This window comes from Hyla sarda, chromosome 2, assembly GCF_029499605.1.
Source record: "Hyla sarda isolate aHylSar1 chromosome 2, aHylSar1.hap1, whole genome shotgun sequence".
Classification (NCBI taxonomy): domain Eukaryota; kingdom Metazoa; phylum Chordata; class Amphibia; order Anura; family Hylidae; genus Hyla; species Hyla sarda.
Genome location: NC_079190.1, coordinates 388,819,521 through 388,842,872, shown reverse-complemented (window position 1 = coordinate 388,842,872; position 23,352 = coordinate 388,819,521).

The window sequence follows — 23,352 nt, the reverse complement described above, 5'->3', positions numbered from 1 at the left end:
AAGCAGGTGGTCTCCCCCGGGCACGCTTGGCTCCTGAATTTCCACTACTGCCACCACGCTGACTGCCAACCGTGCTACCGCCTTGCTGCCTCAAGGGCAACCTGTAACCCTCTTCTCCTGATGATGATGAAGCCCCTTCTGCACCTGGCTCCCAATTGCGATCGGCTTCATCATCATCAACAGTTGTGTGCACGTCACTGATGTCCTCCTCAGGTTTCCCAACAGTGTCTGCTTCATGACCCTGAACACTTGCAACACCGCCTCCCACGTCACTCTCCGCATCACTACTTGGCCGCCTAGCGGAGCAAGCGGCGCATGTCTCCTCCCCTTCTTGGCTCTCCAGTAGCTGCTGACTGTCCTCTATTGGATCGTCCTCAGTAAATAGTGGAGCTGAACCCAAAGCATAATATTTCTTTAGGAGAGGGAACAGCATAGGACAAAGACAATGGGAGGACACGGACTGCTCCCGGGTCATGCCAACTGAGGGTTGTGTCTGAGGAACCCACCGACTGTTGACTGGGGGTGTCAGATGTCACTTGTGATGATGTGGATGAGCGTGTTAACCAATCGACGACGGCAGATGGGTTGCTGGTGGAGACACGACCGATGGCTGATAAAGGGAGCTCAGGCCTCTTGCTGCGACTCCTGCTGCCACTCGCCCCAAGTCTGCTGCCAACTCTGCCTGAAGTATTTAGGCCTCTGCCACTCCTCTGTGCACGTCCTGGCACTTCTCTGCCTGACATACTTAGTGCGTTTATGAGGGTATTACAATACGCTACACTACTCTTTAAACAATAGTTGCCTAGAACAGCAGCAGGTGATTACTTATGGCTGTCCTTGAACAGTATGTAGGCCCTTGACAGATTAACAGGTACTAGATGGTACAATACTTGGATGTACGTATGCGGTATGCACTGATGAGGGCAGTACTATGCCTAACTATTAGCAGAAAAAACTCTATATTTTTGTAAAACACCAGCTGGTGGATACTATTGTTTGGACTTTGATGGTATGGAGCACCTTGAAAGCTTAACAGGTACTAAATGGTACAGTACTTGGATGTACCTATGCGGTATGCACTGATGAGGGCAGTAATATGCCTAACTATTAGCAGAAAAAAAATCTGTATTTTTGTAAAACACCAGCCGGTGGATACTATTGTTTGGACTTTGACGGTATGGAGCACCTTGACAGCTTAACAGGTACTAAATGGTACAATACTTGGATGTACCTATGCGGTATGTACTGATGAGGGCCTATTAGCAGAAAAAACTCTGTATTTTTGTAATACACCAGCCGGTGGATACTATTGTTTGCAGTATGCACTGATGAGGGCAGTTATATATGCGTAACTATACACAGAAAAAAATATAAAAAAAAAAAAAAAGACAGTGAATAGTATTGTTTGGACTTTCACAGTATGTAGCCAGCCCCTTGACAGATTAACAGGTACAAAGTAGTGCAAATGCACTACAGTCCACTGAACAATCACGTGTTTCTGAACAGCAGCAGGACCCAACAGTGCGGCACCACAAAAAAAAAATCCAGGGATTAAACCCTAAATTGCACTCTGTCATACAATTCTGAGCAGCAGAAGTTTTGTGGAGCAAATAAAAATAAACTCAATTGGGCTGAACAATGAGGAGATAAAATGCTTCAGAAAGTTCAGGCAGCTTGGAGATCTGTATGAGGCAGTTGACAGCTATCTGCCCCTCTCTGCTGCAATGCTCAATAACGTGAATAGGAGGTTTAGCTATCAATGATCCTTCTCAGTGTAACAGCACAGTACTCTGCACTCCTGCCTTTCCCTAATGCTGATGTGACTAGCAGTTGCAGCGTAACACTGTGATATGAGCTATTCACACACACGCAGTCCCGTCCTCTCCATCTGAGTGCATAGATGAAATGAAGAGAGGCAAGATGGCCGCCGATTATATAGGGGCTATGACATCACAGGGGTCAGTGAACACTGATAGGCTGCATCTCACATGTGATTCAGGGTCAGCCCGCCTACCTTCATTCCCGCCGCTGTTTCCCGCCCTCCCATAATCCCCTGCCCCATGTACTCACATGTGGATCCGCCATCTTAGGTCCCCAATAGCCGGAACACTGTAAGATGGAGTTTAATGAAGTGATTCGTGCGATAGAATCGCGGCGATATTCGTATTCGTTGCAAATTGAATTTTTCATGAAATTTGTAATGAATTTGGGTTCGTCAACTTCGATTCGCTCATCTCTAATCTTATGCTGTGGGTTCAGCTCCATTATTTGGGGAGGATGATCTACTAGAGACAGTCAGCAGCTACTGCCCAACCAAGAAGTGGTGGAGACATCCGCCGCTTTCTCCACTAGGCAAGCAAGTAGTGATGAGGAGAGTGGCGTGGGAAGTGGTGTTGTGAGCATTCAGGCTCCTGAAGCAAACACTGTTGAGCCACCTGAGGAGGACATCAGTGACATGCAGACACAATTCAATGATGATAAAGCCTATCACACTTGGGAGCCGGGTGCAGAAGGGGCTTCTTCATCATCAGGAGAAGAGTGTTGCAGGTTGCCCGTGAGGAAGCAGCTGAGCTAGCATGGTTGGCAGTCAGCATGGTGGCAGAAGTGGAAAGTCTGGAGCCAAATGTGCCCGGGGTGGACCAAGTGCTTTGTGGCAGCCTACCTTCTCGGAAGGTAGTTGAACAGGGGTTCCTGGAGTTGGCGGCAGTAACAGTCAATCAGTGCGGACTGTTGGTGGGAAAATCAGCTACTCTGCGGTGTGGCAGTTTTTCATCAAGTATCTGGTGGAGGTTAATATGGCCACATGCAAGATGTGTCGGCAAAAGGTGAAGCGTGGCCAGGGTCCCAATGTTGGCACCATAGCCCTGCATCAACATATGCAGCATCACCATAAAGCGGCCTGAGAAAACCATGGCTCAGATGTGGTGGTCCAGCCTGCTGCATCAGCCAGTGGCACGCCACTCCCTGTTTCAGCCAGCCAAAGCTCCACCACCTCAGCCGAAGGGAGCAGTGATTCATACCCATCTTCTGTAGCTTCAGATGCTCCTGATCCTCCTACTGCGAGCAATTCCGCCAGCAATCCATTGGCGAAGTCATGTCCAAGAGACAGCAGTATGAGCCCACTCATCCAACGACGCAGAAGCTGAATGTGCTCCTGTCCAAGTTTCTGGTGCTGCAGTCCCTCCCTTTTGAAATGGTGGACTCTGCACTTTTCAGAGAACTGATGGCTTGTGCCGAGCCGAGGTGGAAAGTCCCAAGCCGTCATTTCTTTGCGAAGTAGGCAGTACCAGCCCTGCACAATTTTGTGAAACAGAAGGTGGGCCAGTCCTTGAGCCTGTCGATGTGTGCCAAAGTGCACGGCAGTGCCAATGTGTGGAGGTGTAACTAGGGTCAGGGACAATACCTGTCTTTTGCGGCCCACTGGGTGAATGTGGTTCCTGCACAGCCACAACAGCAACTTGGACAGGTCACACCGCTTCCGCCTCCATGCTCTCAGGCCTGTGATAGTGTGCAACTCTGCCTCCTCATGCTCCACCGTGTCCTCAGCCTCCACTACACGGACAATTATTAGTGCCCCTCCAGTATATCATGTGTGCAGGACACGGCGGTGTCAAGCTGTTCTTCACATGGTTTGCCTTGGTGAACGGAGTCACAAAGGGGAGGAACTGCTAAAAGTGATTCTTCAAGAAATTGAATCATGGCTTTCTCTACGAAAACTGGAAATGGGAACCATGGTGACCGACATTGGGAAGAACATTTTGTCTGCGCTGCATCAAGGAAGTCTGAGCCATACGCCCTGCATGCAATACGTGTTCAATCTGGTTGTCAAGCGGTTCCCCCCATCTGCAAGACATCCTAACAATGGTAAGGAATCTTTGCATGTACTTCAGCCACTCATACACCACAAACCCTCCTTGGGCTGCACCATCAGAAGGATATCCCTCAACATAGTCAGATTTGCGACATTTCCACACTTTGGAATTCCACCCTCCATATGTTGGACCAACTATACAAAGAGAGAAAAGCCATCACCAATTTCTTGATGATCCAATTGGATAGGGGGACTGTGTAACTTCAATGTGAACCAGTGGCAGCTCATACTTGACACCTGCCGTTTGCTCAGGCCCTTTGAGGAAGCCACATTATTAGTCAGTCGCCAGGATTACGGGATGAACAACGTCATTCCACTACTTCATCTACTACAACACTTGTTGGAAACAATGGCTGGTCAGGGCACTGGAGACGTGGTGCCTACCTTTCATGGGCACATAAGCCCTGTTGGGGCTTAACTGGAGGAGGGGGAGGGGGAGTGGCACAGTGGAGTACAGTTTTGGTTTCACGAGAAGGGCGATTTTTCTACTCATCTGACAGGAGAGGAAGAGCAGGAGCAGCTAGAGGAGCTAGAGTGTTATGAGGAAGACGAGACAGAGGACCCAGACACACCGTGGCAGTATGCAGTGGAGATGGAGGCAGGGATTCCCTCCAAGTCACTTGCACAAATGGCACGATGCATGCTCACTTGCTTGCATAGTGACCGCCAAATTGAATGTACGTATGTGGTATGCACTTATGAGGGGAAGACAATGTGTTCAAGTTCGCTTAAAACAGTATTTGTCTACAACACCAACAGGTGTGTACTTTTGGCTGGCAGAAATAACAGGAATAAAATAGTACACCTCTTAGATGTACGTATGTGGTCTACAACACCAGCAGGTGTGTGTAACACTCATTATTTCAGTAGACTGGAACACTGATGATAGTTGATCCGCTGGACCTGTGTGGTAAATGACTCGGACCGTACCAGGGAGCGGAGTCTAAGGTGCCGCTGGTTTTCACCAGAGCCCGCTGCAAAGCAGGATGGACTTGCTGCCGCAGGCTGCACCCAGGTCTCTACCCCTTGCACGGCTGAGGAGTCTGAGGAGATTTGAGACACAGGTGGGATAAGGCAACTCGTGGTCTGGATAGCAGGAGGTCAGGGCAGGCGGCACAGTAGCGTAGTCAGGAACATAGCAAATAGTAGGCAGGCGGCAAAGGAGCAAGGTCAGGTCACAGAGCAAGGGTATGATACACAGCAAGGAAATATACAGGAATGCTTTCTCTAAGGCTCTAGGGCAACAAAGATCCAGCAGGGAAGTGTGGGAGGTGGAGGAATTTATCAATGAGCCACAGGTGTTACTTCACTAATGGGCACACTGGCCCTTTAAATCTTGTTTACCACTCACGGTTTTAGTGACAAGAATCTCTTTAACTTCGTAGACATCAGAAGAGCGGAAATAGGTGTGGGGACAAGATTCTTTCGAGAATACCTGTTCATGACAAGAGGCTTGAGGAATTAAGAATACGTAACGTAGCAGGTAGACAAAGTTTAAAGGAGACAGGATTAATTTTTTTGTAGAATCTGGAAGGGATCAATGTAGTGAGGACCAAGTTTGTAATAGGGTACATTGAAGCGGATGTACTTGGATGAAAGCCACACCATGTCACCAGGAGAGAAGGACGGAGAAGGTCTTCTACTCTTATCAGCTTGCGCCTTCATGCGTGAAGAAGCCTGGGACAATGACTGTCGGGTCTGTTGCCAGATGGTGGAGAAGTCAAGGACCAGCTCATCAACAGCAGGCACACTGGAGGAAACTGGGAGAGGAAGAGGAGAATGGAGATGGAGTCAGTAGACAACAAAGAAGGGAGACGACCTCTTGGACTCGGAATCCTTTTGATTGCATGAGAATTCAGCCCAGGGGAGAAGGTCGACCCAATCGTCTTGGTGAGCTGAAACTAAATGCCAAAGATAAGTCTAAAGAATTTGATTAACCCTCTCCCCCTGACCATTGGACTGAGGGTGGTGGGCCGAGGAGAAGTCAAGGGCACAAGTTTCATAGGAACAAGCAAAATCAGAAACATCACTTTCAAGATGGGGCCACAAGTAGTGACAGGAGATTAGAAGTAGAGTCTTAAGTATACCAGGATGACCTGCTGTCAAGGAAGAATGACCTCAGTACCTCCGTCTAAGTCTGGCGGGCACAAAGGATTTTTCCGGAGGATCTTGCTGAATTTCAGCATGAGCGGCAGGAATCAAATGGTCAGGAGGAATAATATGCCTAGGTCTGGAGTCCAAAACGATGATGTCCGAGGACCTGGAGAGAACATCTGCCCTGATGTTCTTATCTGCCAAATGAAAGGGGATGAAGAAGTTGAACCTAGAAAAGAACAGTGACCACCTTGCCTTGCGGGGGTTCAAACTCTGAGCAGAATGAAGGTATAGAAGATTCTTATGGTCGGAGTAGATGCTGACATTATGAGAGGAACCTTCCAATAAAGGTTGCCATTCCTCCAAAGCTAGCTTGAAAGCGAGGAGTTCACGATCTCCAATGGAGTAATTCCTCTCAGCAGGAGAGAAGGTCTTGGAGAAGAACCCACAAGTTACAGTCTTGCCCTTGGCGTTTTTCTGAGTAAGAACGGCTCCAATAGATGAGACATTAACCTCCAAAGCAAAGGGCCTCTCTGGATATGATCTTGTAAGCACAGGAGCAGAGGCAAACACAGATTTTAAACAGGAGTAGGCCTCTTTAGCCTCTTGAGGCCAAGACTTAGTATTAGAAGTCTTCTTAGTGAGAGCCACGATTGGAGCAACTGAGAATGAAAAATGTGGGATGAATTGACAATAATAGTTAGCGAATCCCAGAAAGCTTTGAATAGCACGTAGGCCAGAAGGACGAGGCCAATCCAATACTGCAGACAATTTATCTGGATCCATCTGCAGGGCCCGATGAGAGACAATGTAGTCAAGAAATGGAAGACTTCTCGAACAGACATTTCTCCAGTTTGGCGTAGAGATGATTCCTTCATAGTCGCCGAAGAACCAGACGAACATGAGTACGCTGTTCCTCTAAGTTGGAAGAGAAGATCAGGATGTCATCTAGGCATACAACAACACAGGTGTTGAGAAGATCATGAAAGATATCATTGACAAACTCTTGAAAAATGGCTGGAGCATTGCAGAAACCAAAAGGCATTACGAGATACTCAAAATGTCCATCATGAGTATTGAAGGCTGTTTTCCATTCATCTCCCTTGCGGTTACAAATTAGGTTAAATGCTCCACGTAAGTTCAACTTGGAGAAAACCTTGGCACTACGTAGACGGTCAAAAAGTTCTGAGATCAGAGGTAGTGGGTAACAGTTCTTGACCGTGATTTTTATTAAGACCCCTGTAGTCAATGCATGGACGGAGTGAGCCATCCTTCTTCTCTACAAAGAAGAAACCAGCTCCAGGGGGAAAAGAGGACTTATGGATAAATCCCTTTTGGAGATTCTCCTGGATAAACTCAGCCATAGCCTTGGTCTCAGGAACCATTAGAGGGTATATCCTTTCATGAGGAGTAGTTGTACCAGGCAGAAGATCAATAGGGCAGTCTAAGGACGATGTGGAGGTAGAGACTCAGCAGGTTTCTTGCAGAATACGTCAGAGAAATCTTGGTAAGGTGGCGGCAGGCCAGGTAAAGGAGGAAGACGAGAAACAACTTTAGGCTGAACTGGTTGGATTGTCCCCAGCTAATTATTTCTCCAGTTCTCCAATCCAGTTGCAGAGAATGGCGTTGCAGCCAAGGAAGGCAAAGAAGAATCTCTGACTCGACCACTGTGGCAGAACATAGAATTCAATCTTTTTTTTATGCAATACACCCAATTGCATGATGAGATATTCTGTACAGAACTGAACCATACAGTTCAGATTTTGTCCATTAACAGGGGAGATGAACAAGGGCTTGACAAGCCGAGTGACAGGAAGATGATATTTGTGGACCAAAGAAGCATCAATAAAGTCACCTGCTGATCCAGAATCCAAAAATGCTGTAGCACTGAAGGAAGACTTGGCTGAAGCGAAGACTTGTACTGAAATAGTTAAGCGTGGAGAGATAGTTTTCACACCCAGGGATGCCTCTCCCACATACCCTAGGTGCGGGCGTTTCCTGGACGCTGTGGGCGAGCTGTACAGTCCTTGAGAAAGTGCTCCGGGCTAGCACAATACAAGCACAAATTCTAACTGCGTCGTCGTGACCTCTCCTGTTGCGTAAGACGAGAATGATCTACTTGCATAGACTCTTGGGAAGAGGCACAGGAAACTAAATAGGCGGACATTTAAAAACGGGTGCCAGGCGAGGATATCTCCGTGTTTGGGTTGCCAAGTGGATAAGTTCAGTCAAAGAAGATGGAGGATCACGTGCTGCGAGGGCATCTTCAATCCTGCTTGACAGTCCTTTTTTGAATGTGGCGCAAAAGACCTATCATTCCATGTAAGTTCTGAGGCTAGAGTGCAGAATTGAACCTCGTAGTCACAAACGGAAGAATTCCATTGACAGAGGTTCAACAAAGCCGTCTCAGCAGAAGAGGCACGTGTGGGTTCCTCAAAGACATTGCCAAGTTCTGCCAAGAAAGCTGACAATTTGGAGGATACCGGATCACCACGGTCCCAAAGGGGTGTAGCCCAGGCCAGGGCTTTTCCGGACAGTAGACTAATGTCAAAGGCCACCTTCGCATGTTCCATCGGAAACTGTTCAGACATGAGCCCCAAGTGCATGGAGCACTGTGTGACGAAGCCTCTGCATAACTTGGAATCACTATCATACTTAGAAGGTAAAGGTAGATGTAGCTGAGAGCCAGAAGACACTGCAGGAATTGGTGGTGGGAGTGGGCCAGGTTGCGGTACCTGCTGCTGTTGTTGCGGCAAGGCCAATAGCTGTCGCATCATAGAAGACAGTTGGGTAAGTTGCTGCACCTGTCACGCCAATTGCTGAGACTGATGTACCGCAACGGAGGGAAGATCCGCAATTTCAAGCAGTGGTACATCAGTGGGATCCATGGATGTATCTTACTGTAACACTCACGTTTCAGCTGGACCTGTGTGGTAGATGACTCGGACCGTACCAGGGAGTGGAGTCTAAGGTGCTGCTGGTTTTCACAAGAGCCTGCCACAAAGTGGGATGGACTTGCTGCAGCAGGCGGCACCCAGGTCGCTACCCCTGGCATGGCTTGACCACACAGGCGGCTGAGGAGATTAGAGGCACAGGTGGGAGAAGGCAACTTGTGGTCTGGATAGCAGGAGGTTAGGGCAGGTGGCACAGTAGCGTAGTCAGGAGCATAGCAAATAGTAAGTCCAAATGAGAAGAGCAGAGTATGATGAGCACCACTCAAAGTCCCATAATAGACTCCGGTAACCACAATAGCACATATGAGGCACTTTGGAAAGTGATCTCCAAATAGTCCTAACAGTGGTGCTCACCAACAACAATCACCGAAAAACCAAGTATGTAGAAAAAGAAATGGCGGCAACTCACTGTGGTATGCAGGAAGGGTTTATTGGAGAATCACAAACAGACAGCTGGGCTTGTCCAGAGGATGGAGCGACACAGTGTTTCGCCGGTGGCTTCTTCTTGCTCCCTGCCGTGACGTGGCGGCGGCGCCTCTGATATATACGCAAGCAAGTGCGCGTCATCGGCGTTCGTCGTCACGGCAAGGCGGCAAAGGAGCAAGGTAAGGGCACGGAGCAAGGGTATGATACACAGCAAGGCAATATACAAGAAAGCTTTATCTAAGGCTCTAGGGCAACAAAGATCTGGCAGGAAAGTGTGGGAGGTGGAGGAATTTATCAATGAGCCACAGGTGTTACTTCGCTAATGGGCGCACTGGTCCTTTAACCCCTTAACGACGCAGGACGTATATTTACGTCCTGCGCCGCCTCCCGCGATATGAAGCGGGATCGCGCCGCGATCCTGCATCATATCGCGTCGGTCCCGGCGCTCATCAACGGCCGGGACCGCCGATCGCGGCGATGTGCGGTATTAACCCTTTAGAAGCGGCGGTAAAAGCTCACCGCCGCTTCTAAAGTGAAACTGAAAGTGACCCGGCTGCTCAGTCGGGCTGTTCGGGACCGAACAGCTGACCGGACACCAGGAGGGCCCTTACCTGCCTCCTCGGTGTCCGATCGACGAATGACTGCTCCGTGCCTGAGATCCAGGCAGGAGCAGTCAAGCGCCGATAATGCTGATCACAGGCGTATTAATACATGCCAGTGATCAGCATAGGAGATCAGTGTGTGCAGTGTTATAGGTCCCTATGGGACCTATAACACTGCAAAAAAATTAAAAAAAAAAAGTGTTAATAAAGGTCATTTAACCCCTTCCCTAATAAAAGTGCGAAAAAACCAAAGTGCAAAAACGGAAAAACCCTGAGTCCTTAAGGGGTTAAATCTTAAAGCTCCAGCGCGCGTCCTAGGTGATGGGGACACACGCGCCAGAGCAGAAAGGCAGAGGCGGGGGCAGGAGAAGCACCAGGTGAGTGACGGATTGGGATTCGCATGCGGGCCCTTCCCCCCTTCCCAGGATTCCTTGCCCCATGTCCTCACAGGTGGATCCTCCATTTTAGATACCGTGGAACCTGGACCACAGTAAATGGAGTTCAATGAAGCATGATCGAAACGCGGCGATATTCGCATTCGTTGTGAATCGAAGCTTTCCCGAAATTCATAACGAATTCGGATTCTTCAGATTTGATTCGCTCATCCCTACTTTCTACCAATAAAAACTTTTAAAGTTATATCAAGAAGAAAAGAGTATTGCACTCAAGCGGCCAACAAGCATGAAACGGCCGCCGTCGTCCAGGTGAGATGTCCCTACTAAGTCTGCTCTGCACTATGCACATGGGGATATGCTGCATTTCTGATTGTGATGTTTGTTATGTCTCAAGAATAAATACGCAGAAGACTGACCGCCGGGTGAGTTCACTTGTCTCTTCCTATTGACACAGATTGTATTGTTAGAACTGTTTAATGTAGTAGCACCGGGGTCTTCATATTCCCCAGCATTCAGCTCCTCAGTACCATAACAGTACACCCAGAAGACATGGGCTGTGCTAAGTATTCTATTTTCCTGGTCAGCTAAATAAAAACTTTTGACCGTAGGACATGTCAAATGTATTTTTATAATGACAGATACACTTTATGGCTAAGTTCATACATATTATTTTGCTCAGAATTTTGGTAAATATTTTTAGCTAAAACTATGAATGAAGCCAACACAGAGAAAAACATAATGGAAAGATTTCCCCCTTTTATCTGTGTTTTGGACCTACTCCTGGTTTTACCAAAAATACGGACCAACATCCTGACTGAAATACCATGGGGGACTTTTTTATTGATGTTACACAATATTATGTTGCATGTGCAAATTCTTAAATTAGAAAAAAATAAAAACCACCAGGAAAACTGGGCAAATGAAAAGAAATATTACTTACATTTTTACAAAAATGCTAAATCCTCCTTCATGTGTTAACCCAGCCTAAAACTTAAAGATGTAACAATGCAGCAAACAATACCTGTAGAATGTATTTTGTATGGACTCAATGGAGGCTGCGGTTAATGCATTGTCAAACAGGTAGAAGATGAATCATTAGGACTGAGTAGGCATCTTTAGACAGAAACAAGTCTATTCAACAGATGAATCACAGGTGAAGGCTTTGCTACCTAAATATGACTCCCATAAAACCCATTATAACATTTTGAATAGATTGTTTCTTTATTCGTCAGTCAGTAAAATTTATGTTCTATGAGAGGATGACTCACATTTTTATCCTGCAAAAAAGGACATTTATATGTACACTTTGTATAACTTTGCTTTTGGATTTTTATTTTTTTTTACATTTTGTTGCAGCACTTACAAAAAGTCGACTCATATTAGTATTAACAACAAACCAATAATTTGATCATTATTCTCTTTTATAGTATTAGTTTATTAATGGGAGACTATGAGTACAGGTTAAATAGATTGTATTTGCTGTATTCCTATAGTGCTGAATTCCCATCGTGCTAAAATAAATCTTGAGAAGTAACCGTAATATCGAATAAAGTTTTAACGCTTCCAAAATATTTTTGCTTAAACCTACAAACCCAACAAACCTGAAAAAGGAGTGTGGCTGGTTTTTAAAAGGGGTGTGTTTTCTTACAATCCAACCTATTTACTATTAATTTCACAGAAAATCCTGTGAATTAATGTCTTGAAATCTCCACCAAAAAAAAAAGCTGATCAGAACCTTCCCAACCTGTCTGAATAGTAAATAGAGTTGAATCATACAAATCTGAAATAACATTTCACACTTAAAGAACCCCAACACTTAGCAGACCATGTCAGCACTAGGACAACTTGGAAATATGCTCCTCTATAAGCAGAAAAGTGGGTCCGGAACCGTGATTTCCACAGCATATGTTTCCACTGTTTAAATTCCATGGAGTTCACACTGCAGCAGAACCCATTAGAATCGTTGAATTTCCAAGCAAAATTTGTTGGCCAAATTCCAACATATGAGTGACACTTTAGTAAATAAGGGACATTATAATGTTTTATAATAGTATTCAGATGAAATATTGAACACACCACCATTTTTTCACTAAATATATTTCCAAAGGTGCTATTGACATGCAGTTTTCACCAGATGTTGGAAACAACCCAAGTTATCCATACATACAAAGAAACCAAAACAAATAGGCTCAGAAATTTAGTTATGTTTAATAATATGAATTGACACAGGGAAAAAGTATTAAACACATGAAGAAAAGGAGGTGCAAAAAGGCAGGGAAAGCCAGACAAAGCTGAAATCTATCAGTAACTAAAAAGCAATCCAGCCCCTTGCCAGTGCAAATTAATATATGTTGGTTCAGTCCCAAACTGATGGCGTATAAGGTCTTAACCCCTTAAGACTCAGCGTTTTTCAGTTCTTGCATTTTCGTTTTTCCTCTTTACCTTTTAAAAATCATAAACCTTTCAATTTTCCACCTAAAAATCCATATAATGGCCTACTTTTTGTGCCATCTATTCTACTTTATAATGACATCAGTCATTTTACCCAAAAGTCTACAAAAAAAAAAAATCATTGTACGACAAAATTGGAAAAATACACGCCATTTTGTAAATTTAGGTGGCTTCCGTTTCTAAGCAGTAATTTTTTGGGTAAAAATTACACCTTCTCTTTATTCTGTAGGTCCATATGATTAAAATGATACCCTATTTACAGTATGTAGGTTTGATTTTGTCTTACTTCTGGAAAAAATCATAACTACATGCACGAAAATTTATAAATTTAAAAATGTCCTCTTCTGACCCCTATAACCATTTTATTTTTCTGCACATGGGAAAGTTTTTATCAGTACCATTTTTGTTTTGATCAAAACTTTTTGATAGCTTTTTATTCATTTTTTTATGGTATATAAAGTGACCAAAATACGCAATTTTGGACTTTGGAATTTTTTTACGCGTACGCCATTGACTGTGAGGTTTAATTGATGATATATTTTTATAGTTCAGACATTTATGCATGACGCAATACCACATATGTTTATAGTTATTTACATTTTTAGCAAAACCAATTAAGGGCGTACTGGCCCTTAAAATTTCTGAGAGCCGACCCGCACACGCCAGCATGCAGAGGAACCAGGAGTGAGGCAGGGTGAGTTACGGGCCGGAGGATGCCTGTGACCGCATCCCAAGGTGCGGACAGCGGCGCCGCCGGCATTGGGGGATGGAATAGGATGTCTGGCCACTTCGCAACCTCTAACAGAAACCGCCCTCTTAGGTCTCCCCCTCTTTTTAGGCCATAAAATCCTGAGAAAATGAGAACCAGACCCCGATCTAAGATGGTCTCTTCCGGCTCCCAGGATCTTTCCTCAGGCCCAAAACCTTTCCAATCCACCAAGAAAAAGCGTCTTCCCTTAACGGTCAGAATGTCAGAAGCACTGGATACAGGAGTAGAAACTACATTTTTGGGGGAGAACCGGTTGAGGACCAATGGCTTAAGGAGGAAGACAAGGAAGGAGTTCAGAATGCGAAGGGAAGGAGACAGATGGAATTTGTAAGAAACCGGGTTAACTTGGTGCAAGACTTTCAAAGGACCCAAGAACCGAGGACCCAGGGGGTACTGGTTCTTGATTATGATCTTATTTAGTCCCTGGTAATCAATGTAGGGATGGAGAGAACCTTCCCTTTTCTCTAGAAAGAAAAAAAAACTGCTCCAACAGGAGAGGAAGACTTCAGAATGAAGCAATTCAGAAGATTCTCACTGATGTATTCTGAAATGGCCTGAGTCTCAGGAGCCGACAAAGGATACATCCTTCCCCGAGGGGGCAAAGAACCATGCAGAAGATCAATTGGACAATCGTGGGATCGATGTGGAGGAAGACTCTGCTTGCTACTAGCAAAACACATCAGCGAAGTCTTGATACGGGGTTGGCAGATCCAGCAGAGAGGGACAAGGAATAGGATGCTTCAGTTGAATAGTCACCAGACAGCAGTTCAGGCAGTTCAGTTTTGCTGAGAGGTCCTCTTGCCTCTCAGCAAAACGCACATCAATGGGGTAGCCAGCAGAATCAATTCAGGCGGAGAAGATGGTGGTTCCCACGTGGCCAGGGCATTCTTTTACTAGATATTCCCTTCTTGAAAGTGGCACACGGGGCTGCATCATTCCAGTCCAATTCAGAAGCTGAGGTACGGAATTGGACCGCGTAGCCGCCAAGAGAGGAATCCCCTTGATGGAGATTCAGGAGCGCGGTTTCTGCCGAGGAAGAATGTGCTGGCTCCTCGAAGACACTGCGGAATTCTGACAGGAAAGCTTGCAGATTGGACATCACAGGGTCTCCTTTGCCCCAGAGAGGGGTTGCCCAGGCCAGAGCCTTACCTCTAAAGCCACTTTAGAACGCTTGGACGGGAACTGATCAGACAAGAGTTCCACGTGCATAGAGCACTGGGTAACAAAGCCTCGGCACAATTTAGGGTCCCCTTCATACTTGGTGGGCAGAGACAAATGAAGCTTGGGACCAAGAGATGCCCCAGAAGTTGCTGTCCCCAAAGGAGCCGCAGGAGCGGGTTTTCACTGTTGTTGCTGCTGTTGCTGCTGTAGGTGGAGGAGCTGCTGCATCATGGTGGACAACTGATTCAGCTGCTTAGCCTGTTGAGCCTGCTGTTGCAACTGTTGAGCCACAACTGAGGAGAGATCCTCGACATTTGGCAGTGGCACCTTTGCAGGATCTTACTGTTATGACGGAGGTGAAGTGGATCTGCTGTACCTGTGTGGATGATGACGTGGGCCGTACCAGGGAGCGGAGTCTAAGGTGCCGCTGGTCAGAAGGCAGGCAGCACAGATGCAAGGTCGGGAAACGTAGCAAAGGTCAGGTACACGGCAAGACAGGACACAAATGAATGCTTTCTCTAAGGCAATGGTGGCACAAAGATCTGGCAAGGCCATAGAGGAAGTGCTGGCACTTATAACTTCCCTAATTAGCAAAACCAATTAAGCACGTACTGGCCCTTTAGATTTCTGAGAGCCCTGGTCACGTGCACGCCAGCATACAGAGGAAGCAGGAGCGAGGAAGGGTGAGTTACGGGCAGGCGGATGTCTGCAACTGCATCCTGAGGTGTGGACAGTGGCGCTGCCGGCACCAGGGGACGGAACAGGGGTGCGCTTACGGCCAGCATTTCTGGCCACAGCGCAACCCCAAACTATAATGGTCCTAAAGTAGGACCACTCCACCCTGTCAAAGGCCTTAACTGCGTCCAGTGACAGGATGGAGCGGTCTCCCCCCTCCCCCTCTAATTGCAAATTCCCAAACAATCTCCTCACATTATCCGCCATTGTTCTATCACTCATGAATCCACATTGATCATTTGATAGTAATAATGGCATTACCTTTGCCAATCTCACTGCCAAGATCTTTGCCAGTATCTTCATATCTGCGTTTAGCAACGAGATTGGGCTGTACGCATCAGGTTCATGTTCGTCTCCCAGGCTTCAAAATAAGCGTTATTACTGCCTCTCTCATAGAGGGAGGTAAAGTTCCATTCCGAAAAATATCTCTAAATGATCTCACTAGTCTTGGAACAAGAATGCCACCATATTTTTTATATAGTTCATATGGCAGCCCATCTGGTCCTGGGGCTCTTAATCTGGGTGCTTCTAATACTTCTACGGCTTCCTTTTTTAGTTTTGGTAGTTCACATTTATCAACATATCTTTGCATTTCCTCTTCTCCTATTGCCAATTGTGAGGTATATAAAAAAATGTAAAAGTCAAAAAATTATAATAATAATCATTTCTTGCTGTTTTCTTACCATCAATCCATCTTTATCTTTGATAGCTACAATCATCGTTTTATCTTTCATTTCTTTTGTCAATTTGGTTAACCATCTTCCTGGCTTTCCTCCTTCTAAATACCTTCTTTTCTCCGACTTAACCCCTTAAGGACACATGACGTACTGGAACGTCATGTGTCCACTCCCGATCTATAACGCTGGGCCACAGCGTAGCCCCGTGTCATAGTGGGTCGGGCCCGGCCTCTGTTAGAGGCCGGGACCCGTGGCTAATAGCGCGCGGCATTGATCGCTGTGCCGCGCGCTATTAACCCTTTAGACGCGGCGTTCAAAGTTCCTGGAGCGCTCGCAGCGTTAACCTGCTCGCAGCTCCCCGGTCAGACCCGCTGACCGGGAGCGCTGCGATAGTGTCCCTAGCAGGGATGCGATCCGCGATGCGGGACGCACCCGCTCGCGGTTCGCATCCCAGCCTGCTTACCGGACCCGTTCCCTGTCTGTTCAGTCCCGGCGCGCGCGGCCCCGCTCCCTAGGGCGTGCGCACGCCGGCTCTCTGCGATTTAAAGGGCCAGTGCGCCGCTGATTGGCGCCTGGCCCAAATTAGTGAATTCACCCGTGTCCATGCCTATAATACCTCACTTCCCCTTCCCAGCATTGCCGGATCTTGTTACCATTGTGCCAGTGAAAGCGTTCCTTGTATGTCCCAAGTCAGTGTTCCAGACCTCCTGCCGTTGCCCCTGACTACGATCCTTGCTGCCTGCCCTGACCTTCTGCTAGGTCCGACCTTGCTCTTGCCTAATCCCTTGTACCGTGCCTACCTCAGCAGTCAGTCGGGGTTGAGTCGCTATCGGGTGTAACGACCTGGGGGTTACCTGCCGCAGCAAGTCCATTCCGCTTTGCGGCGGGCTCTGGTGAATACCAGTAACCCCTTAGACTCCGTTCCACTGGTACGGCCCACGTCATCACCCCACTGACACAGAGGATCTACCACCAGTATCCTCACAGTACCCGGATCCTGACCCTCCTTTTCCCATAAAAAAAAAAAAACACAGTGTAAATAAAAATAAAAATAAACATATATGGTATCGCCGCGTGCGCAAATGTCTGAATTATAAAAATATATTGTTAATTAAACCGCACGGTCAATGGCGTGCGCGCAAAAAAATTCCAAAGTCCAAAATAGTGCATTTTTGGTCACTTTTTATATCATGAAAAAATGAATAAAAAGCGATCAATAAGTCCTATCAATGCAAAAATGGTACCGTTAAAAACTTCAGATCACGGCGCAAAAAATGAGCCCTCAAACCGCCCCTACACAGAAAAATAAAAAAGTTATAGGGGTCAGAAGATGACAATTTTAAACGTATAAATTTTCCTGCATGAAGTTATGATTTTTTCCAGAAGTACGTCAAAATGAAACCTATACACGTAGGGTATCATTTTAACCGTATGGACCTACAGAATAAATATCAGGTGTCATTTTTACCGAAAAATGTTCTACGTAGAAACGGAAGCCCCCAAAACTTACAAAATGGCGTTTTTTTCAATTTTGTCTCACAATGATTTTTTTCTCCGTTTCACCGTAGATTTTTGGGCACAATGACTGACGTCATTACAAAGTAGAATTGGTGGCACAAAAAATAGGCCATAATATGGATTTTTAGGTGCAAAATTGAAAGAGTTATGATTTTTTAAAGGCAAGGAACTAAAAAAAAGAAAATGCAAAAACGGAAAAAACCCCGGTCCTTAAGGGGTTAAATATCACTTTTTTATCCTTTGCTGCCAGTAACTCTTTATACCTCACTATGGCCTCCTCCCACTCCCTTCTGTCTTTTTTCTGATCTTGTTTCTATAAAATGCTGTTCTGTTTGTTCCACTTCCCTTTTAACCTCTTCTTCTTTTTTCACCTTTCTCTTCATCCTCACAATTTTTTCTTTCCAGATGACTCGCAATACCGCCTTAAAATCATCCCAGATAATACCCTCTGAAGCTGATCCATCATTAGTTTCAAAATATTCCTGCATTTTACCAATGATTTCACTATCTTCTCCCCATACCTTTACCCAAAAGGGGTCTACTCTCATACTTATCTGCCTTATCTTTTTTGATTTGTAACATCAATGGGGCATGATCGGATTTACTCCAGGGTTCATATTTGATATCTTTTATCCAGGGCACAATCTCTTTAACTCCCATTACCATATCTATGCGGGACAATGTTTTCTTAGATTTATTATAACAAGTAGAGATGAGCGAATCAAAGCTGACGAACCCAAATTCATAACGAATTTCATCAAATATTCGATTTGCAACAAATGCAAATATCGCCACGATTCTATCACACAAATTGCTTCATTAAACTCCATTTACTGCGGTCCAGGCTCCAGGGCATCTAAAATGGCGGATGCACATGTCTGTATTCTGCAAGGAATGCTGGGAAGGCGGGAAGGCAAGGCGGGAGGACCCTGAATATATTTGGCAGCCATTTTGTGGCTCGTCATGTCATTCATTACACTGCATACAGAAAGGACGGACATCGCTGTATGTGTGTGTTACACAGAAATGCAAATTTCAGCAGCCTTTCACATCCTAGTCACATCAGAGTTCTGGTGGACAGAGTGTTTTTTCATTGAAAGGGATTTTTACTGCAGCCATAAATCTCCCAGTTTCTTTCTTCAGCATTGTATTACAGAGAGGGGCAGATAGCTGTATGTTGTCTCATACATTTCAACAAGCTGCTTCAACTTCATAAACCTTTGCAGAGGAGGCAGGAATAATTTTCAGCGCAATTCTGTGTCTTTGTTCCACAAAACTCATCTGCTTGTTATACTAGTCTGTAGACAGTATAATACACAGCAGTCCATTCCTAATAGTCTTTGACAGAGTGAAATTTTGTTTTCAGTACACAGCATTTTTGTGCTGCAGCACTGTTGTGTTCTGCTGGAGTTGTGCAAAAATACTTTTTTTTAAGCATACTGTACTGCATTTTTCTGTCTTTTTTGTGCCGCTCTGTGCAGTTATTCTAAAAGGGATGCCTGTAATCTGAATGTCATTCTGAATTACAGTATTATTTCATTACCCCAGCACACCCCAAATGAGTGTTAGAACAAAGCTAAGTGTTCTACACCCCCTATTGAGGCTCTCTGTAGTCCAGAAATACCTGTTTTTAACCCCATAAGGACCAGGCCATTTTATACCTTAAGGACCGGAGCGTTTTTTGCAATTCTGACCACTGTCACTTTAAACATTAATAACTCTGGAATGCTTTTAGTTATCATTCTGATTCCGAGATTGTTTTTTCGTGACATATTCTACTTTAACTTAGTGGTAAAATTTTATGGTAACTTGCATCCTTTCTTGGTGAAAAATCCCAAAATTTGATGAAAAAAATGAAAATTCTGCATTTTTCTAACTTTGAAGCTCTCTGCTTGTAAGGAAAATGGATATTCAAAATATATTTTTTTTGAGTTCACATATACAATATGTCTACTTTATGTTTGCATCATAAAATGTATGAGTTTTTACTTTTGGAAGACACCAGAGGGCTTCAAAGTTCAGCAGCAATTTTGAAATTTTTCACAAAATTTTCAAACTCACTATTTTTCAGGGACCAGTTCAGTTTTGAAGTGGATTTGAAGGGTCTTCATATTAGAATTACCCCATAAAAGACCCCATTATAAAAACTACACCCCCTAAAGTATTCAAAATGACATTCAATAAGTGTATTAACCCTTTAGGTGTTTCACAGGAATAGCAGCAAAGTGAAGGAGAAAATTCAAAATCTTCATTTTTTACACTCACATGTTCTTGTAGACCCAATTTTTGAATTTTTGCAAGGGGTAAAAAGGAGAAAATTTTTACTTGTATTTGAAACCCAATTTCTCTCGAGTAAACACATACCTCATATGTCTATGTTAATTGTTCGGCGGGCGCAGTAGAGGGCTCAGAAGGGAAGGAGCGACAAATGGTTTTTGGGGGGCATGCCGCATTTAGGAAGCCCCTATGGTGCCAGGACAGAAAAAAAAAACACATGGCATACCATTTTGGAAACTAGACCCCTCAGGGAACGTAACAAGGGGTAAAGTGAACCTTAATACCCTACAGGTGATTCACGACTTTTGCATATGTAAAAAAAATATTTATTTTTTTTACCTAAAATGCTTGGTTTCCCAAAAATTTAACATTTTTATAAAGGGTAATAGCAGAAAATACCCCCCAAAATTTGAAGCCCAATTTCTCCCGATACAGAAAACACCTCGCATGGGGGTGAAAAGTGCTCTGCTGGTGCACTACAGGTCTCAGAAGAGAAGGAGTCACATTTGGCTTTTTGAAAGCAAATTTTGCTCTGGGGGCATGCCGCATTTAGGAAGCCCCTATGGTGCCAGAACAGCAAAAAAAAACACACATGGCATATCATTTTGGAAACTAGACCCCTCGGGGAACGTAACAAGGGGTAACGTTAACCTTAATGCCCTACAGGTGTTTCACGACTTTTGCATATGTAAAAAAAAAAAAATGTTTTTACCTAAAATGCTTGTTTTCCCAAAATGTTTACATTTTTAAAAAGGGTAATAGCGGAAAATACCCCCCAAAATTTGAAGCCCAATTTCTCCCGATTCAGAAAACACCCCATATGGGGGTGAAAAGTGCTCTGCTGGCGCACTACAGGTCTCAGAAGAGAAGGAGTCACATTTGGCTTTTTGAAAGCGAATTTTGCTCTGGGGGCATGCCGCATTTAGGAAGCCCCTATGGTGCCAGGACAGCAAAAAAAAAACACATGGCATACCATTTTGGAAACTAGACCCCTCGGGGAACGTAACAAGGGGTAACGTGAACCTTAATGCCCTACAGGTGTTTCACGACTTTTGCATATGTAAAAAAATATATATTTTTTTTTACCTAAAATGCTTGTTTTCCCAAAAATTTTACATTTATTAAAAGGGTAATAGCAGAAAATACCCCCCAAAATTTGAATCCCAATTTCTCCCGAGTACGGCGATACCCCATATGTGGCCCTAAACTGTTGCCTTGAAATACGACAGGGCTCCAAAGTGAGAGCGCCATGCGCATTTGAGGCCTAAATTAGGGACTTGCATAGGGGTGGACATAGGGGTATTCTACGCCAGTGATTCCCAAACAGGGTGCCTCCAGCTGTTGTAAAACTCCCAGCATGCCTGGACAGTCAACGGCTATCTGGCAATACTGGGAGTAGTTGTTTTGCAACAGCTGGAGGCTCCGTTTTGGAAACAGTGGCGTACCAGACGTTTTTCAGGGGGAGGGGGGTTGTATAGGGGTATGTGTATATGTAGTGTTTTTTACTTTTTATTTTGTGTTAGTGTAGTGTAGTGTTTTTAGGGTACAGTCGCACGGGCGGGGGGCTTCACAGTAGTTTCTCGCTGGCAGTTTGAGCTACGGCAGAAAATTTGACGCAGCTCAAACTTGCAGCCGGATACTTACTGTAATCCTCCGCCCATGTGAGTGTACCCTGTACGTTCACATTGGGGGGGGGGGGGGAACATCCAGCTGTTGCAAAACTACAACTCCCAGCATGTACGGTCTATCAGTGCATGCTGGGAGTTGTAGTTTTGCAACCGCTGGAGGCTCCGTTTTGGAAACAGTGGCGTACCAGACGTTTTTCATTTTTATTGGGGAGAGGGGCTGTGTAGGGGTATGTGTATATGTAGTGTTTTTTACTTTTTATTTTATTGTGTGTTAGTGTAGTGTTTTTAGGGTACAGTCACACGGGCGGGGGGTTCACAGTAGTTTCTCGCTGGCAGTTTGAGCTGCGGCAGAAATTTTGCCGCACCTCAAACTTGCAGCCGGATACTTACTGTAATCCTCCGCCCATGTGAGTGTACCCTGTACGTTCACATTGGGGGGGGAACATCCAGCTGTTGCAAAACTACAACTCCCAGCATGTACGGTCTATCAGTGCATACTGGGAGTTGTAGTTTTGCAACAGCTGGAGGCACACTGGTTGTGAAACACCGAGTTTGGTAACAAACTCAGTGTTTTGCAACCAGTGTGCCTTCAGCTGTTGCAAAAGCTACAACCCCCAGCATGTACGGACAGCGGAAGGGCATGCTGGGTGTTGTAGTTATGCAACAGCTGGAGGCATACTACTTTGGCTGGGGATGCTGGGGATTGTAGTTATGCAACAGCTGGAGACACACTGGTTTGCTACTTAACTCAGTGTGCCTTCAGCTGTTGCAAAACTACAACTCTCAGCAGTCACCGACAGCCAACGGGCATGCTGGGAGTTGTAGTTATGCAACCACCAGATGCACCACTACAACTCCCAGCATGCACTTTAGCTGATTGTGCAAGCTGGGAGTTGTAGTTACACAACAGCTGAAGGTACACTTTTCCATAGAAAGAATGTGCCTCCAGCTGTTGCAAAACTACAAGTCCCAGCATGCCCATAAGGGCATGCTGGGAGTTGTGGTGGTCTGCCTCCTGCTGTTGCATAACTACAGCTCCCAGCATGCCCTTTTTGCATGCTGGGAGCTGTTGCTAAGCAACAGCAGGAGGCTGTCACTCTCCTCCAACGATCCAGCCGCATCACATCAGTCCCTCGTCGTCACCGCCGCCGCCGCTGCTCCTGGGGCCCCGATCCCAACATGGACGCCGGGGATCGGGGTCCCCAGCACCGGGGGTCGTCTTCCCGCACCCGCTCACGTCCTCCGGAAGAGGGGCGGAGCGGGTGCGGGAGTGACACCCGCAGCAGGCGCCCTGATTGGTCGGCCGGTAATCCGGCCGACGAATCAGGGCGATCGTGAGGTGGCACCAGTGCCACCTCACCCCTGCAGGCTCTGGTTGTTCGGGGCCGTCAGAGACGGCCCCGAACAGCCAGTAATTCCGGGTCACCGGGTCACTGGAGACCCGATTGACCCGGAATCGCCGCAGATCGCTGGACTGAATTGTCCAGCGATCTGCGGCGATCGTCGACATGGGGGGGCATAATGACCCCCCTGGGCGATATGCCGGGATGCCTGCTGAACGATTTCAGCAGGCATCCGGCTCCGGTCCCCAACCGGCTAGCGGTGGGGGCCGGAATTCCCACGGGCGTATGGATACGCCCTCGGTCCTTAAGGACTCGGGATGCAGGGCGTATCCATACGCCCTATGTCCTGAAGAGGTTAATATAGATAGATGTAGATTTGCCACAAATAAATTAGAATTTTTCAAAAGTTCACTCATCTCTAATAACAAGAATGCACTTTAAGCTCTGGGTT